We start from the raw sequence: 13,371 nt of genomic DNA on the forward strand, positions 1-13,371 counted from the left end.
GCGCTCTCCGGTGTTTGATAGGCTAGCGTACGGTTAGTCCCCTGATGTGGATTTTGAGATCAATGGCCACCACTACACCAAGGGGTACTACCTTGCTGATGGTATCTATCCCCCTTGGGCTACACTCGTGAAGACAATCCGAAACCCCAACTCAGAGCAGGAGGCAAGGTTTGCCAAAGAGCAGGGGGCAGCCCGGAAAGATGTCGAGCGGGCGTTTGGCATCCTCCAAGCTCGTTGGGCTATCGTCAGACACCCTGCCAGAGCCAGGGATGTGCAAACTCTGCGAGAGGTGATGACCGCTTGTGTAATCATGCATAACATGATTGTTGAGGTAGAGCGGGATGATTCACTCTTTGATAATGACTGGGAAGGCCAAGGAGAGTTAGTTACTCCTCATCAAGGTGCTCCGGCATCATTCCAGGACATTCTTCATGCGCACCATGAAATTCGAGATCTAGCTGTACACAACCAGCTTCAGGCTGATTTGGTCGAGCACATGTGGCAGCACGTAGGCAACAATGCTGCAATCAACAATGATGAAGGAAATCCTGAAGCCTAGAGCATTTGTATCGTTTTTTCATTTTATTTGAATAATACTTTATACTTGATTACATGGACTATGTAATGTGTAATACATTTTGAGCATTTGTACTATTTTATATATTTTATATAATATTTTTTTGCGTTTTTCTAGTGTGTTGTTGAGTACTGCTGCTCTGGCGGCTGCCCACTCTTCGTCTGCGATGGTGTAGTCGTTGTCGTGGTTGCTGGCGCTGTTTTCGAAACTTGCCCGTCTACTGGAACGAGGAGTATGGTCTCCGTTTCCTCTGTGCCTTGTGTTTCCTGTGTTATTGGCGGCACAAACCTGATGGTGTGCTGTTCTTCGGGTGGTTCCTTGGACGATGTTGTCGATACTATCCTCTCTCGATGAATACTGGGCATTGCAGATGAACGGCGTGTCGCTCGATCCCAGCCCGTGCCTGGTGTCGCAGTTCAAGCAGTAGTACGAAGTTAACTCCGAAGATGTGGGATCGTCGGATCCTACCGACGTGGAAGACACGGAACGGGGAGTCGAGGGCGCGGGTAAACTCGTCGAGCCTATCAGGCCAGCCGAAAGGTCGAGTGATGATGATGCGCCTGGACTCGTCGATCTGGAAGTGGGCGATTCCAGTAGTCGAAGGATTCCTTCCGCGTTGACGTTGTAGTGGACGTTGCGGAAGGTCATCTCCATGTTTCCTTGTAGATCTGAGAAGTTTGAGCGGGAGGAATCGCTGTGCGGGGTGAACTCATAGGAGCCGAACCGAATCGGGCTTCCCAGGTTTGGCGATGACGGTGTCGACGAAGTTGCTGATGAGGTTGCCGGTGAAGTCGGCGCCGGTGTCATGATTGGATCTGCCGATGACCGATCTTGTGCCGACAGGGTTCCCACAGACGGCGCCAATTGTCGAGGGTGCTCCTCGGCAATGCCCTCCGATAGGGGCTTAGGGTTGATGGAATCCTGCAAGGCGACACGAGACATCGGTTCACAGACAAGCGGGGAGAGCGATTTACCCAGGTTCGGGGCCCTCGATGAGGTAAAACCCTTACGTCCTGCCTGTCTGTTCTTGATTATGATGATAATGGGTTACAATGGGGGGCCAAATAGTTCGGCTGAGATCTCGTCGAGATGGCTAAGCGCTGAGGTGACCTAGCTTTAAGCTTCTGTTGGCTAAGATTGCTAAGGTTGATTGTGTCCCTCGACAGCCCCTCTCCTGGCCTTTATATAGGAGGCCAGGTCTCAAGAGGTCTAATCGAGTACGACTAGGTTTACAGTAGATCTATCTCTAGGCTTTTCTTGTTCGGCTCCTTCCGTGTCTTGTACTTCAAGGAATCTTCCGTTGCACCGTCCTAGCGGCCCATCTTGCCGTCGAGTGCCTTCATGGGCCTCCAACTAGGAAATACAGGGTAGGGCAACATTGGTTACCCGAAGGGTAATGCCCACGTCAGCGCGGGAATTTTCCTCGACGTTTCCCCCGCTTTTGTTTCCTTCAGACTCCCCGAGCGCGCTCCAGGGGGATGACATGCATGGGCTTGCCGGATGGATGAAAGCCCAAATCCAGACGAAAACGAGGATCAGAGGCGCAACTAAGCCAGTTTCCGCCTTCCGAATTAAAAAGACTAGATTTAGATGTGCGCCTTGGCGCACGACCCCGTGGAATTTGCACCGATTTACAGTTTGTATAAGAATGATAAAAATCGGGTGAAAATGAAAGTACGATTTTTAGATTTGACAAAACAAAATCGATAGGATGAAATTAGGACAAAGCACACGAAATCATCACTACTAGGAAAAGGCTTATTGCCGGCGCACCAAAATTCCTTATTGCCGGCGCACTAGCGCCCGCCGGTGGGAACAGGCCGGTGATAATGGCTTACCGCCAGCGCACCTGATGGTTCGCCGGCAGTAACTCGATTTATCCCCGGCGCACCTGCCTTGTTCGCCGGCGGTAAGTTATACCAGAAAACAAAAAAATTAAATCTAGATCTAGATCTAGATCTAGATCTCGTGAGCTGCGGTTGTGGTGCCGTTTTTTTGTCAGTCTAGTAGGCCGAGGTTGTCGTTCTTGTTGCTGCCCCGGTGTAGGAGCTGGAGGAGTGGGAGGCCGTAGGTGGAGGAGGCCGGAGGAGGTGGTGGTGGCCATGCGGAGGAGGCCGGAGGAGGTTGAGGCCGGTGGAGGAGGCCGGAGGAGGTTGAGGCCGGTGGAGGAGGCCGGTGGAGAAGTCCATGCATGCGGAGGAGGCCGAAGGAGGTGGATGACGCCGGAGAGGAGGTTGAGGCTGTTGGAGGTGGTCGGAGGAGGCCATGCGGAGGAGGCCGGAGGAGGTCGACGGTGCAATAGTTGGTGGAGTCCATCAGAGGTGGAGGAGGAGGAAAAGAGAAGGAAGAGGGGAAAGTGAGGAGGAGGTCGACGGTTTGCATTATATATAGGAGATGTTACCGTCGGCGCACCAAGTAGGGTTGTGCGCCGGGGGTATTTTTTCTATTTTTTTCACCCAAATCTTAAATCTCAAAAAAGTCCTGTTTCTCTTTTCCAATTGACGAATCCATTTTTTGTCCAAACGGCCGTAGGCGGTTGAATTCGAATAGGAAATTTCGAGTAGATCGATTTACCGAAAGATGACGCCATTTTGCATAATACATCGAAATTCAAATTTTCAAATTTTCACTAAAACTAGATCACATATTACATGGGCATTTCAAAGGATTTTATTTTTTAAATTTTCTATCATTTTCTATTATTTTTTCGAAAACTGAAAAGGCGATTCCCGGGGGGGGGGGTGGAGAGAAAAATCTAGGCAACTTACCCCCGGCGCACCTCAATGGTGGTGCGCCGGTGGTAAATTGTCTACCACCGGCGCACCACCATTGAGGTGCGCCGGGGGTAAGGTGCCAATATTTTCTGTTTCCGGCCAGAACTCTTCGAATTTTATTCCCGGCGCACTAAATTTTCCTGTGCGCCGGCAGTATAGGTTAAGAGACCGGCGCGGCCTAACATGGCTCGCCGGCGGTATTTTGCCACCGGCGCACGTCAATGATGGTGCGCCGGCACCCTTCCGTGCAGCTATAGCCCTTTTCCTTGTAGTGCATGAATGGAGTAGCAAAATGCTTATATACAATCAAGGAAAAAAGGAAATAGAGCAATATTTTGGGGCTTCCATGGCTCACGGGCCACGGTGAATAGTTTGTAAAGTGCTATATTAAGCATCTATAGATACCGACGCTAATAAAATATTAAATGGAAAAAATCGATAGGTGAAACACTATGTAAACTGTCATTAGTTTGACATGTCAAAGGTTATTGGTTGTATAGTCGGACTTGTCCATCGGAATAATGTTTATGACATGTTATCGGAGAGAATGTCAGCTTTGGAAACTGCGAACGGTGAGGGACGCCTTGATCATCACCCTGGAATCCTGGATGGAATCTCACCAACATCCATAGCTTAAACCTGGTAAGAATGGACGGCAGATCATATTAGCTAAGGGTCAAAGGTATCAACATTGACATATACATAGAGAACTTTTGTGAACCAGGAGCCCGACTTGGCATGTGTTCCCATCTTTGGTAAAAGATTTGGCAATCACTATATTAATCGTGCATAAAAATATATAACTGACGAAGCTATAAATGAAGAACACACATGACTTAGTCATTACAAAATGAAATATAGAAACAACCGGTATCCTTGGATTCAGTTCTTCAATGGTAATTAGAAAACAAAATGTAAATAGAGCATGTAGCAATTGATATATAAATAGACCATAAGTTTGCGGCTGTGTTTCTAAAACTAATGTATTTCTCCTATGCGTCTCTAAGCTCCCCCACAAATATATAGAGCATGTAGCAATTGATACTAAAATAAACTCGTTTTCTTTAGTCCATCCAAATATATTGTTTGCTACAGATCTGCAAACTCTACCAACAAACTAATCTACATAGACAGAGAACACGTTCACATAGATAGAGAACACGTTCACACACTTGTTATGTGAATGAAGAACTCGTAATGGTATAACTGGTTATATTGAGCTGGACAACCTTTTTCATTTTATATTTCTTTTACTCAAGTTCATTTTTAATCCATAGCCAGCCTATTTACCACAAGCTTATGGTCGACATACCACTTTCCTATGCCCATAATATATATTGATGTCGGTAAATAAAGGATATGGAGCAGAGAACAAACCTGCTGAAATTAAGAAACCTAAGTAAATCCAAATGACTAATTAGTTGGGCTGCCTACCTCTACATAGTTTCCTTGTCATCCACCCGAAATTTTCCAGTGACTGGCAAACAACTAACTTTTTTTAGTTCAAAAAGAGTGTAACGAATAGAATGTCAGCTAACGTTTGACCTTGCTTTCCATCTTATGCAGCAATACATACATAGCTCATAAATAAAATAATATGCAACTAAATCTGAAATTAATGAGCTACCATGGTAATAGAATAAAGATAATGGGTTGCTTCATATTCAAGGCTGGTATTGATTTGAGCTGCATTTTTATTATGGTCTCAATGTATATCACATCTACTAATTAGGCCTCCTTTAGGTGCTCTGCAAATAAAGAATGATGGAAGTTTAATGGAATTTGGCAACTTCTGTTCCGAGCAATGTACAAAATGAGCTCCATGGTGAAAATCCAAATGATTAGATTCTTGTAAAATTAGTGAATTATGGAGCAAATTAGGGGCAGAAATAACTAAGAATAATTAGAAAATCTTGTAAAACATAAAAATTTAAAACTTTAATATTTAGAAAATCTTGTAAAACATAAAAATTTAAAACTTTACTCTGCTGGTTTGATCTTAATAGCAGCTCATCAGGTTCTGATACCATCAGAAACTTTACTTCATTTGTTTTGGAAAGTTTTTTGAATACCTCTTCATTGTATTAGGTACATAATGCCGTGACGGAAATATAATTTCACACCAGTCTGCACGAAACATCATTGAACTCTAATTAGCCAAAATTTATATCACCAAGAAGAAGGGAAGGCTTATTAAAGAACACATGGCTAGTGTAGGCGTTGGTATTAACCAGATTAGATTCAGCCCAGCTTCTGCATTAGTTCAGAGAATGTAAAGTGATAGTTCAGGAGTGTAGGGGAGGTTGTTGGTGAATATCCTAATTTCATGCCAGCTTCAGGATTGCAAATGACATCCTAGAAAATGTAATACACATCCCTGTTGCAGTGATTTTGTGTTGCTATTGTAGGCTACGCAGACCAAATCTTTTTTTCTCCCTGTTAATACATAAAACATCATGTATCCATCCTGTAGAGAGTAGTACATCAATGAGAATAATTCCTAACTACTCGAAGCTTGCAAGAAACTAATAGTCAGACTTTCAGGTCAAGCATGTAATTAAGCTACCTAGACCTACTTGATGCCATTATGTCAGTAGTTGATGACCCAAGATGTAGCTGGTGTGCATGGGGGTCTCATCCAGCCGGTGTTACTCGCCTCATGTCTCTCGGCATCATCCTCCACACCGCTTCAAATTTTGTCTGGTACAGATTTAAGATGTGCGAGGTTTACTTATAGGATTCACTAACAGTGTTGTGTAGACTATGTGTGCTTAACAACTAAATGGTACAAAAACATACTAATTTATTAAAATGCAATAGAGACTATTAATAGGGAAATGTGGTTCAGATGCAACCTGTGCCGTCGTCGGTACCAGCAGAGGAGGCTGCTGTCTTGGTATCCATCGATGGTCGCTTGGCAGTGATGATGTCAACAATTCCTGGCTCATTCTCCATGACATCTTGTGCAGAAAAAAATACAAAAGGAAATGCAATATTTTCAATTCTGATTCAAGGACATAGAAACTCGAATTCACTTTGATTGATGAAATATTGGTGAAACTAAGAGAAAAAATGCAGACTCAAATCACAGTGGAAGAGATTATTTAGGTAAGCGCTTCGTTAGTAAAGAAATGAAGATAATTAGATAAGCAGATGAAAAGAAAATTCGTAGCTGAAACCACAATGTCCCAGAGAGCAAAATAAAATTGTTCTTACTTCCTTTAAGTATGGACCTACTACACGGCCGCAAGTCCAAAGCAGGTCCTCCTAGAACTCCTACACTCCAAGCAACAGCATGCTCACGCCCACCGCAGAAATAACAGATGCAATGATGCATGTGCTATGATTACAGATATGCAGAGCATGCCCAGAAAAAGGAACACATGCTCATCAAATTGATCCAGAATTGCAGACAAAACACACACATATGTATACAAGTTCCTATCTAACTGATTCGACATTCACACGCCCGTATAACTTACCTGCAGACACATGCCTCGGAATCTAAGGCATACATCCCAGATGTTAATGGTACTACTGTAATATCAAGCAATATCCAAATGTTAGAAAGCAAGATCAAGAGCTTTTGCAAAGCTGGGAGCCCACAACAGACTATAGAGGGTCGTACAACTCATATAGCCATGGAAGACTTTTAAGCAGCATATTCCTCATGGAAAGAATATGCTGGTGGATAAGAATCAGACCCCTAAATCATTTATCATGGATAGGAATAAAATTCTCGGACGCATAATGCCTAGCTTGGCTGCTCTGCGAGGCTGCAGCAACCTCTGTACCCTTACATGGTGCAATATCTCTTGAACAAAAACATCCCAAACATGCTAAATCAGTAAACTCCAGTTGTGGAGATAATTTAAAGAGCTTGATTTACACCAGCTATTACAGGCTAAAGTGAAAAAAACAGCTCAGAATACTTGACACAGATAAAAAAAATAGTAGTGTGTTGTAAGGTTCAACTTAGAAAAAGGTACGCATGAGATCTATGTTCGATAGACAAATAGAAATTCCTATCTATTAAGCAATGTTAAAGTCACAAAGAAGAAAATGTTAACGAAGCAGCTATCAATCTTAAGGGGCAAATAAGAAACACCCTATTTGTCTGTTTGTCTATCTGCCTAATTACATCCAAAGCATAAGGAGTGGAACCAACTAATGTGAATACTGGATGCAAACACAAGACAATCGCAGATCTAAATAAGTTGATATACGGCAGAACAGAGCCAAGATTAAAAAAAATGAACCTACACTCTTTGCACACATCTGGTCCATGTCAAAAGACCTATATCGTGACTTTCTCAGAACAAATCAGAAATTGTTTGTACTGAAACAACAGGGCTCATATATATTGAACCCAAACTGTTTAAGTAAGAGAACAAGTCAAAGCCCGTCACCATAACCCAGAAAACACTCAAGTTCTTAATAGCACTTTCGATCCCAAAACTTTCTTCTGATGTGCAACAACATGGCACACACACCATGACCAAGACACGCCCGATTGCTTCAAGTAGGCCGCAAGAAAAACTTATCAGGCATGTTATGTCTTAAACCATTCATTAATTTGTCTGCCTGGAAATATTCACTTCCTCACTATTTTAATTTTTCTTTGACAAACATTCATTTATAGTGTTCTTATTTTCTTCAGAAAAAATCACTTAATCAAAATATTGTATACTCATTAGACGGCTGAAAAAGCTAACCCACACAAGAGTGGATCAATACCTTTAAACATCAATTATTCATTGTCTCTGAGGCAAATACAATCACACCCAAAATTATATGCAGCGATACATCCAAGCCTCAAAGGACAGGTGAAATACAAAAAGATAACTAAAGCGTATTATAGATTTGAAGTTCCAATAACCAGAATCTATCACAAACATCTGCCAAAACAACTCGATACAGATCATAAACTTGTCTCACCTGATATGCACACAAATGTTTTGATCTTTTTCTCAAAAATCGGAAACACATACTCAGCTCATTTTCTTCGAACCCTGAACCTGAAACATGAAACATCATGAGGTAAAACTGTATAGCTCAAATATAGATAATTGATGTTGCAAGCTGATGAAGAGAGAGATGATTCTACAAGCTCCTCTTTAGCAGATATTCATAGGTATATACATGAAGAAAATTGGGAAAAGCCAGCTCAGTCTGTAGCGAATACAACATTCTTTACATTGGTACCTGATGGTGATGAGACCGCCATGCCAACAGCGATAGCCCGAGATGCCAGGGAGCAGGACCTGGACAAGTAACTCATCAACACGTGACTGAAAATTACAACCCAAATTGAATCTCACAAATCAAAATTAAAAACAGTACATGACGGGAGTAATAGAAACTGAACAACCATATGCATTGGAACATAGGTGTTGATAATTATATACAGTATCAATCGGTCACTGGCATCGATTAGAGCCTTAGCACCATCTACAATGCCCATTAATAAATCTGATACTTCCTTGTCAATTGATAAAGAAATACATAATACTTTAATCAATAGCTTCATCCTAAGCATGGTATTCCTCATTCAAAATTATTGTTTGCAGCTTATACTTAATTCCAGTCAACTAATTATATTTTACTAAAAAGACAGACAAACATTAACAGAGATATCAGGCTACTCATTCCATATGAATTAACTGAAAAAATTATGGAAAAGGGGAACTGGCGATACACCCATGGGTTGGGAAAACTCAGCTGCACAAATATCTAGCCAACTTCAATGCAGCTTCAAGTTCAAAGCTTAGAGGTGAAACTCTAGATAACACATACAGGTGTTGTGTTAGTGCATTAAGTAAATCCACCAAGTTAAGAGCTCAATCTAAGTCTTTGCTCGAGTCTGTTACCGGGCAAGCCACCGTTGTGATCTTCTTTCCAGAGATTATGCAGCAAGATGGGATCTTGAGAGAGAATCAGAGAACCTGGGAAGGAGGAACCTGAACGATTTAAGCCTTGTAGTGATCATTTTCCTTCTTCTCTGCAATCAAAAAAATGCTACTAATAAGCTTAATCATGCAACCAGATGCATCAAGCAGCATCGCGAAATATTAAGGACTTCATGAACATAAATGAACACACAGTTCAATCACTTGAGAAATTAACCAAACAAAATATGGCTCATTAAAATAACCTTTGTCTTGTGTGTATATCATGGAGACACTACAAATCCTAGCACAAACAGGATATAACCGGTTAGGAAGAGATGCACACCTAAAAGGGAACGCAAGATGTATAAAACATCCATGCCCACCTTAATTGCAAAACTACGAACAGCTAGCTAGATGGAATATGGATCTTACATACATTACTTTTATGTAGGATTTTAGTCAAACTCGTTGTACGCAAAGGAAAAAACTGGATCTTGCACACGCTATATGAAATGTTTTGGGAGCAAAATCAAACAGGAGGAGTCTGCCTCCACTCTTACCTCTGCCCCGATGGAAACTCATATGCAAGTCATCGTTGTACCATTCTTTTTTTTTTGAAGTCCTTGCACAACCACAGAGAGAGAGAGAGAAACTGTGCTATGGCAACTGCCGTTTCTTATTCTCCGCCTCCTCCGTCGCCTCGCAGCTCGCCGGCCGACCCTGTCCTTGCCGCTACACGCCCACCACAGTCCCACTGCCTTCTTCCCCGGTCCATCTCCCTCGCGGATCCACCGCGCGCTCGATGGCCTGTGGAGGTCGCCCGTGCTTCCCTCCCATGCCGTCCCTGCGGGGGACGGTCGCGCCGCCCTTGCCCGCGGCCCCTGCCGGAGATCGGCCGCGCCGGCGGTTCCAGAGAGGGACGTGTGGAGGGAGAGAAGCTGGCTGCGGGGATGGAGCCGGCGGCCGCCGCACGCGCAAGGAGAAGGAGGGGTGGAGACGGGGACAGGCAGAGGAGTGGTTATTGGGGAGAGAGGACTAACGCGGGGATTGGAGGAGAGGCGATGCCGTCGTCGCCAGGCGCGCCTTCGCCGCCGCCATCTCCAGGCGCGCGCTCGCCACCGCAGTCACCGCCGTCACCCCAGGCGCGGCGCTCGCCGCCGCTGTCTTCAGGCGCGCGCGCTCGGCTCCGTCGCCCAGGCGCATGCTCGACGCCGCCGCCGCTGCCATGCCAGAGAACGAGAGGGGATTGGGGAGGAGGTGGATGCGAGGCGATTGGGTGGGGGAGGTAGGGTTTCGGCTCCACCTTTTTCGCGTGGTGCACGCTAGCGCGCCACCCCTGAAACGAGCCGTAGAGACTGATGTGCGGACCCGCCGAACCGTAGGACCCAAATGCAGCCAGATGCGGGTAGAAAACGGCCAGTGCATGGCTTTCGCTAGTGCGCTGCTGTCAGAAACGGACGGCTGAGATCGAGTTTTGACCAAGCACAGTAAAAATCCGACGGTTCACATGCTCTAATCTCTGTGAAGCCCCCATGGGGCAGCTATTATACCTTTTAGATGATGTCGGGAGCCTCGTCGGGGTTGATGAAAGCACGACTAAATCCGGCCACATGGCTGCCTGGCTGACTGACGGAGACGACGAAAGGGCCGGCGGACGGCAGAGCGCGCGTGGGTTCACACTTACAGCCGCCGGTCTTGAACTTTCTTCCGCACATCAGATTCTCTCATGCATCCATCCAACCTGCACGCACGTACGTACCTGATGTTCGCCGTAATTTTCCCCGGCGGCTAGTTAATTTGGTCCTGTTTGTTTGCTGGACTCGCGCGTGCATCGACCGTGTCGTCGTGTCTAGAGATCCAAGGAGGACAAACGCTAGCAAGCTTGCTCGCGCTGATCGACCGGCTGACGGAGGAACATAATTAATCTCGCATCACAAGAACTCAACTTGCCCGGCTCTGACGGCGACGGATAGGATAAAGTTCACGACCAGCTGATTAATTAGTTACTCCTACTACTAATACTCAGTCGGAAATTCCTCGTCTAATCCTTCATCTGATCGATAATTTATTTCCGCAAGTAGGTTCTAATTTCACGTATATTCATTCACCGTTATAGCCGTTACAATGCAGAAATCATTGTCCGGTTCTACGATAAAGAAAGAAAAGCGATTTTGCAATTGTCCTCGATAACTTTACATCCAAGAATGTGCCAATAAGCTTTTTTTTTATGAAGCACTGAAGCATAATTGTCGAAGGAGTCATTGTAATTAGGTTTGTATCTGAGATAATTAAACTACTCCGTAGTAAGAAATACTTGTTATATTTTACTACCATTTTATTATTATTTCTATCGTAATATGACTTTGGTTAGTTGAAATTACTTATAGACATCTTAGAGTAAGAATGTGTTCAGTACCGGTTTGCCAAAGGGCCCCGAAAAATATAGAGCCCGCACTAGTAGAAAAAGGGGCTTCCGTCCATATCTTTAGTACCGATTTCATTACGAACCGGTACTAAAGGGTGCATTAGTACCGGTTGCACTGCCCAGGCTACCGGCAACCTTTAGTACCGGTTCGTGCGGGACCTTTAGTACCGATTTGTGACACGAACCGGTTCGTGTCACGGACCGGTACTAAAGATTTCCTGCTCCCCACGCACCTCCACCCCCCCCCCCCCCGTGGATCGCATTTTTTTGCTTTATAAAATACAAATGAAAATGATAGAAAATTCAAAAAATAAAATGTTTTCAGATTCTTGTATGTTATGCAACCTACTATTCGGTGAAATTAAGAAATTCAAATTTTGACTTTTTATGCAAAAAAAAGTTTGAAAATGGTAAAATCGCATTAACTTTTGCATACGACGTCGGAAAAAAACGTATAATATATCAAAATCATCATGTTACGAACCGGTACCAAAGGTCTCCAGCCCCGCGGGCTCCTCCGTGCCCATGTGGAGGCACCTTTAGTACCGGTTCGTAAGAAACCGGTACCAAAGGTGGGAGACTTTAGTACCGAATCTTTAGTACCGATTCCAAAACCGGTACTAAAGGCCCTCTGGAACCGGTACTAAAGGGGGGTTTCTCTACTAGTGCGGCCGTGGTTGGAATTTCTCGATTGCATCATCACATGCATGGTCCAACGACTAAGTCATCAATCATGCATACTGTTCACGGATGAGCCCACTTTTAGGTTGTGTCATATAGTTCAAACTTAAGTCTGAGCAATTTTCTAGAATAATAGAAATATTATTACACCAAATTAATATAACTAGATGGATTTTCGAATGTTGTTCCATAATACACGACAGGCATCCTAGTGTAGACAAACTCTATGCATGACATGCATTCTTTCTTTTAGCTAGCTAATAACATATTTTATATCGATCAAATAGGTAAACATACTAGTTAAATGCTCGTGCGTTGCTACCTCCTACCAAATTTTTACCTGGATATATTGATCAAAACGTCTGTAAATACATGCAACACTCAGAAGCAACGGTAGCATGCCACTTACGCAATGATCCACTCCCAGAATCCACGTCTTCCCATGTTCTCCTCTCACTGCGCAACAATATCCAACCTGGTTGACCAGCAAGAATTGTGAAGGCCAACACCAAGCATTCGGGTGACTCATAGTATATCGACTACCAAGAATTGTTTAATTCATGCCATCTTTAAATCGACGAAAGGAAGTATATACTATACCGGAAATGGGGGAGAAAAGAATAAGAGTGTTTGAAGTTTTCCGAGCCTTGTTAAATTTCAAACGTGCTAAGCTAGTCTTGATTACTTAGCCTGGACGGTTGACTTCAGCATGCTGACTCTCCAACGTATACAACAATTCCAAAGTTCACACCGGCCGGGTCGGTCAGTTTCGACGGTATCTGGTGCTAGTGGTGGTGGGAAAGCTAGTGATCCTTTGAGAGCCATGCAATGCAACTAGCCTTTTCCGAGGGGTTAACGCGCGCAGGCCATTCATGCATGGACGACTAGAAACTTGTGGTGGGGTTTGGCAACTTGCATGCATATATTTCCCCACGTGTCAAAGTCAAATTAAGCACCCGATACCGATCGGTTGAAAACAAGTTGGTTTGTCATCTGAATCTGAATCAGTGAATCTGAATCAGG

General features: G+C 44.1%; 1 long non-coding RNA gene across 2 annotated transcripts; it reads right to left on the bottom strand.

The window, feature by feature from the left end:
- Positions 1-3,907: 3,907 nt before the first annotated feature.
- Positions 3,908-8,658, bottom strand: LOC124684331. 2 transcript variants are annotated; one of them, XR_006996986.1, is made up of 3 exons: positions 8,557-8,658; positions 8,290-8,369; positions 3,908-3,990 (listed from the first exon to the last, which is right to left on the bottom strand). It is a non-coding gene; the product is annotated as an uncharacterized LOC124684331 (long non-coding RNA). The 2 variants fall into 2 exon arrangements; XR_006996985.1 differs by lacking the exon at positions 3,908-3,990 and adding an exon at positions 6,840-6,888.
- Positions 8,659-13,371: the final 4,713 nt, after the last annotated feature.

The sequence above is a fragment of the Lolium rigidum genome, chromosome 1 (genome assembly GCF_022539505.1).
Source record: "Lolium rigidum isolate FL_2022 chromosome 1, APGP_CSIRO_Lrig_0.1, whole genome shotgun sequence".
Lineage (NCBI taxonomy): Eukaryota > Viridiplantae > Streptophyta > Magnoliopsida > Poales > Poaceae > Lolium > Lolium rigidum.